The sequence below is a fragment of the Argopecten irradians genome, chromosome 3 (genome assembly GCF_041381155.1).
Source record: "Argopecten irradians isolate NY chromosome 3, Ai_NY, whole genome shotgun sequence".
Lineage (NCBI taxonomy): Eukaryota > Metazoa > Mollusca > Bivalvia > Pectinida > Pectinidae > Argopecten > Argopecten irradians.
The window spans coordinates 14286947-14293800 of NC_091136.1; the positions used below are offsets into that span (position 1 = coordinate 14286947).

At 33.2% G+C, this 6854-nt stretch overlaps 1 long non-coding RNA gene across 1 annotated transcript; it reads left to right on the plus strand.

Annotated features, from left to right (window-relative positions):
* Positions 1-1156: 1156 nt before the first annotated feature.
* Positions 1157-4487, plus strand: LOC138317614 (uncharacterized). The gene is made up of 2 exons (XR_011207778.1): positions 1157-1802; positions 3035-4487. It is a non-coding gene; the product is annotated as an uncharacterized lncRNA (long non-coding RNA).
* Positions 4488-6854: the final 2367 nt, after the last annotated feature.

Consider the following 6854-nt stretch of genomic DNA (forward strand, 5'->3'; position numbering starts at 1 on the left):
TTGCCATGTTCAAAAGTAAAATTTACATCTGAAATTGAGAATTAAGGGAGAAAAGATTCTTCAGAATTACAGAGTTAAATTGATAGAATATTCCAAGTATACTGCCGAAAGGTTGATTTTTTACTAAATATAGAATGACATTAAGGCCTTTATAGATAAGTAAATGATGTAAATGTCAATTTATCAATGGCAGCCTCTGAATCTTTAATCCTAGATATGTAGATCTATCTGTAAGTACATTCGGGAATCATGTCCTGATCCAGTCATCAGTCCCAGAAGAAATCCAAACATCCTCATCTATCAGCCTTTAGGCTCTATGTCTATTTGGCCTATCGACATTAGTAAAACGTAACTTCAGAACTTTAATTGACTTTTCTAGCTCTCCTGAAAACAACAAAAGAAACTCTTTTCATTATTGTAACTATTGTTCTCTTTAGAACTTATATGAATGTGGAGATTAATGAATTTGTTAGTACACATGTAATATCATAATTTTTTACCAAACTTAACCCTAAAGGGGAATATAATGACTCTTTAAGACAGAACCTTACAGAGCTTTGAAGCCTTTATGGTTAGTTAAGATTTATAAAGACAATTTAAACATGCTTGCTGACAAAAGCAGACAATTGGTATTTTTCTTCAGTTACAAAAATTACTTACTTCATACCACTTTTACCACCATTGAAAAGTTTGAGCTTCTTTTTTCACTTCAAGATAAAGATGATAAGAATAATTCCTTGCGTTCAAAAAAAAAATTCATGGCACTATATATGTCCCATATAGAATAAAACACTGATTGAGCAGCCAACAAAAGCAAAATTAATCATTCTATATCATTTTTACTGAAAAAGCTTGCTTTTCCAGTATTGCTACGGCCCGGATGACCCACTAATTTAAATGCGATTGACCTCTCATTTGCATGCGATTTTTTCTCTTTTCCTCTTCCTAGAACAAATATGCTGCCATAGTGCAGTTAAACAACTTCTATGGTATTTCATTAAATAGAATAGTTTCAAACATGTCTACAAAAACTATAACATGAACGTCTATAATTGAAAAATAGTGAGGATAATTTGCATCAGTGGTAGCGATCGGTGGCCTAATTCTCGCCCGCATTTGCATATATATGTAATCATCCGGTTTGGGTAAACACTAAATAAAGGAATTGTCAGGATTTTGGTATGTAAGTAACTAATTGTAGTTTGATGTATACATTCATAATCTATTATGTAATGACAATTTTTTAATTCATCCCGACGTAAGAAAGATACAAAAGTTGTTTGTTTTTACATGTATTATATTGATAGTCATTTTGGAGAACAGGTACGTTCGTATTGTGATCATGTCATTACGATGGCCCACTGAATTTAACCAAGTCTCACTCAAACAGACGCTTGTTAACTACGTACGCATCAAGCGTCTGGGTGATCTATGCAGAAGCTAACAAAACACGATAAATTCTGAGTTACGCTGGCTCCTTATCATTTCGCACGGATTGTCAACTAACGCATCCTTTCATTAACGAGGGAATATTTAATACACGGATACAGATACAATGAAATATCGTGACACTCAGCAATAGTGTAAACGGCCGAATGTAAACAAAGACGTCATCACGCAAAGCGGACCTGTGATGTAAACTTGCAAGTCAAGAGATATTTTCCATTTAATTATCGAGCGTAATAAATACATTCTCATATCAGAAAAACACCGAAGAATATTTGAACACTGCATGTTGCAAGCCACCTTGCTAGTAAACTTCGGAATTCTTTTCGTATTTGGAGACAGAAGCAGTGAAAATCGTAAGTTTCATTTCGTTTTGCTTCTTTGCCTATCACGCCTATGCCATGGGTCGGCATATTATAATTATATGAACTATTTGACAAACATCGGCACATTAAGTGAACTTACAACATCATGAGTATGTGTGAATTCCTGCTAACATCCATATAATCGACGTTTTATTTTATTACAACGCAACAAAATTGAATATCACTTTAAATTTGAAGTAGTTTGTTGTTATATAATTAGCAGTTGACAAGATTCATTTTTGGTATTATTTTCTAATGCGATGACATCAAATTTAATATTAATGCATAGAGTCAATTTACCAGATTGTCAATATGTCTATAAACATCACAAAGCATGTGTTTATTTGTAGGCAAAACAATGCATGATATAGATCCATACACAATACGTATATATGTGTGTAATACACATGTGAATACAGAATTTCTTTAGATAAATAGAAGAATTGTAATGCTAGATTTATTTAAGACAATTGATATCTGGGATTTCGAAATTGGCGGTATGAACTTAAAACATCGATTAAACAGTCACTACATATATAACTTCATGGATTCAGAGAATTTATAATAACACTTACCAAAATAAACAATAACCTGTGCACTGTAATACATGGTAAATTTACACTTGCTCAATATTACAGTATTTGGTTTAAAGTAAGTTTTGCTAACAGTAAAAAACATTGTATTTTATCAATGTGTATCAGGTATAGGAGACAAATTAATTATGATGCTATAATATATTAAAGATGCTTCACCGCTGACAAATGGTATTTTTTCACTATCAAAAATGGCAGCAGACAATTTAGTATTTTTCTTCAGTTACAAAAGTTACTTACTTTACACCATTACCGCCGTTGAAAAGTTTGAGCTCCAATTTCACTTCAAGTTAAAAATATAAATAAAATAATTAATTGCATCCCGAAAAAATTCTGTAGCACTATATATCCTATATGGAATAAAGTACTGATTGCGCTTGACCCAAAGGCAAAATTAATTATTTTATATTATTTTTTGTGTTAATTAGACTTATGCATACACGATTAAACACTAATTATTGTTCAAATGATGAATATCATTTATACTCTGTCGGCGGTGGAGCATCTTTAACTCAAAGTACTTGTGTACATGAGTCCAGTTTCTTCCTTTTGTCATTGTTAGATGATTTCTGTAACTTTTTTATAACAAATTAAGAATATTGATATATATGTTAAATTTTATAATTACAGGACTCATTGGCTAGTCATCTGAAGCAGATTCATAATTGTTGAAGACTGGAGATTATCAGGATTACTTTGGAAGCAGTGAAATGATTCTAAGGATGACTACCAGGCATATATTAAACTAGCTGCGACAGCATACATGTAGCTCTGGACAACAAGCATATGGGTTGGCGCTTCTCATTCGCATTGTTTCGTAATGCCAATTAAAACACAAAAATACAAAAAAGTAAATCCAGTATATTTGCAACTTTGGAAAGAGTTTTCACCATTTGACATACTGCCGATTGTTATTAATCTGTGGAGAGATAGAAGGTGTTTAAACTTTTAACTTCACAGACTGACTCACATGTTAGTCTTTCTGTTTTGTTGTAAAATTCATACAAACAAAAATAATTTTCTTGGCTTGAATGAAACACACTATATATGTTCTGACAGACGGTCATTATCAGAACTACAATTCTGTCCCATTGACTGTAATGTTGCAAAACATCAAGTGATGACAATTAGCGAGTGTCGAGTAACTTTGCATTTAGATATATATAGAAATATCCTACATTTATAATATAAACTGATAATTTATTTACCCATCATCACGCCTGAGTTATCATTACTACAATGTATATTTCAATGTTTCACATCTGTGACACGGCCATATAAGTACATTGTATATGGAATGACATTCATTTATTTGCTACAACAGAAACATATTAAACAGTTTACTTGTTGACTTTGTGCAGTGTGTTCACAAAAATGACACAAAGTTTAACGCTTCTGGTGACATAGCCCATTAGTTGTTCCATTTAGTTGATGCCTCTATCAAATGTTTTTACAACTGTTTCTGATCTTGTTACCAATATATGTACAAACAGTTGTAAGTAATGTGACATTAACAACAAGTTGCCAATAATGTGTGATTACATGTACGTTAATTTCATATTCTTAACATAATTAAATGGGAAAAAAAACCTTTAAAACATAACAAAAAAAGTATTTATTTTAGTACATAAACATAAAAACCGATCATTGATTTACAAGGTCAAGGAGAGTAACTTGTACATGACAATTTCAAAATTGACTAGGGTACACGAAATTCGGCAGTCCAGAAAATTTGTAATCTGGGCGGTTTAGGCTGGGAACGAAGGTTTCCAGATTATCGAGGGTCCAATGTACATGTCAATGTATACAAATAACACACTGATTTTGAGAATGGTTGTTTTAATATGCTGTTAAGAATTCTCAGTGTCCATTTTATGCATTATATAGAGACAGTATCATACTGAATCTAACTTTGATATGACTTTTCTTCAATATTGCAGTAAAGTATCAAGAACTGCTCTTTACTTAATAATATGCCTGAATACATTGTGTGTATCACAGAAGAGAACTAGAAAAATAATGTATTGTGATGTTATTTCATGTTTGTATTAAAGTATTTTTGAATAAACATAATTCAAAACAATTCAGTTTTGATTTTGATGCAGTAACCAATTCTTTAAATGAACATTTGACCCTTAGTTTTTGTCATTTCATTTCTTCTCTTGAAAATTATCTAATTAATTGCCTTTTGCCACATAGTTCATCGGAAAAAAATACTTGTATATTATATGCATTGCACATAGTTCCTTATAAATGAGGTCTGTAAAACAACATTTGCAGCATAAGCCATGAACTTTGTAAAAATGCCATCAAGGGATATCCATGTGTCAGATCATACTTTCTTCTTAATGGAGTCTTAATGTTTCCCTTGTTGTCATTTTACTGCAGATTGTTATTAGCTGTCTCCATGGCTTTGTCCTCAAGATCAATTATCAAATAATCATAACTACAATTTTTTTTCTTTATTTTGTTATTCAGACAATTATATTCAAACATTAGAGAAAAGGTCACATGACACTGACTGTAAATATTTGTTGAAACTGTTGAATTCAAGATAGGTTCAAAGTTCAAATCTAAAAGAAATTTTCTAGCATTTTCTTAAAATCTTCTCATAATTTTTAGATTCATCTTTTGATATGAGGAGGAATAGTTGTCTGCAATCTCAACAATTTATCCAAAATTAATTAAATGAATACTTGGAAGATAAATAACCCAACTTGATAATGACATGGGACTTGCAAGAAAATACACACCCTAAAATGTTACTAATGACATATTTGCCTTCTTTGAACTAAAATTTTGTTACATCAATGCTTTTTCAGTTCAGTACTTACAGTACTTTGATTGTGTTAATTAGAGATACATTTATACATGAGTAAACATCAATTATACTTTAAATGATGAATATCATTTATGCTAGCTCTGTCAGGGATGGAGCATCTTTAGTATTTGGCAGAGGCTTATTATCTATTTGGTTTCAGTAAAACAGTACAATATTCAATATAGTTGTATAACAGACTGAAGCCACAACAGATACAGAACATCAATGTATTGTCCTGGAGTTCAAGTCATTTATATTTCTATAACATTAAATGTGGTATTGGGCCATAAACTGGAGAGAGGGGTCGTCTTCTGAGTATAAAGTCGTGTACTTTGGACCATAAAGGATGTTCAGGTATGACTCCTGCTGGACACACTCGAAGCTGTGTAGAGGTGATGCCATCAGGGTGAGATTTAGTTTTATAGAGAATCCATAAAAATTGGAATGTATAAGGACAGTAAAGCTACAGCTAGTCGGTCATTTGTCAAGTATTTCAGTAGCCAAGAGGTCTTTGTATGGCTGTCGCCTGGCTGTTTGAGGAAGCATTGTTTTGGACACCAGAAAAGTAATGGTCATTACGACAGTGATTTACCCAGAAGTCCTAGGGAGACACCAAAGTGAGGCTCATCTGATCCGAGTCCTCTTGATGCTTAATCACAGTCATTATAGGGCTTAGATTTTGATTAAAACTGTAATGACTTGGGTGACCCCAAAAGACATTCTGGGCGCCTAAGTCAACTCCTAAAATATCAATGTGTTGTTGTCGTGGTAATTACTCAAAAGGTTTACGACTGGTCACCAGGACTTTCCCTCGACCAATAGCACGTCCTTTTACTGTGTCGGTATGAATCGAGTCTGGGTCGTAGGTTATCGGACCATTGCATACTTCTGGGATAGGTTTCCACAGCCCTTAATAGAAGGAGAAGAAGTAGTCTCTTTAATCAAAAAGGACAGCAACTTAATGTACTTAATTGGCTAAATTTAATGAAATTCCTTGTCAAAATAATTAAAGTTCTGTATCTTTGCTCATTTCTAAAGACATTATACAAGACTTATACCTTCTTGTCATTGTGAGGTCAGATCTTGTGTTACTAATGTATACCAGTATCAGAGTCATTAATATACAAAGTCAGTCTCACCAAATATATCATCAGGAAGAAAACATTGGACAGGTTTTATAAGCAGATCTGTATAGAGAGTTTAAGGGTCCATTCCTTATCTCTCCCCCCTCCCATTTCTCCTTTCTCACACACATAACCCTCAATCATTTACAACTAAAAATATCTATTTATCTGTAGGAGGACAATCTGTTACAAGATGGCCTTATATGATGCTTTGAGATGTTAATTTCAAAATACGTATTCCCTAGGTTTTTGTGTGAATTCGGCATCATTAGGATCCAGTGAGAGAGGTCAAATGAGTTTTGTCAAACCCAAAGTGACAACTAATGAATCAATTATTAGCTCACCTGGCCCAAAGGGCCGGTGAGCTTATGTCATGGCGCGGCGTCCGTCGTCCGTCCGTCCGTCCGTCAACATTTCCTTTAAATCGCTACTAGTCATAGAGTTCTGCATGGATTGTAACCAAATTTGGCCACAAACATCCTTGGGGGAGGGGGAACAGAACTTG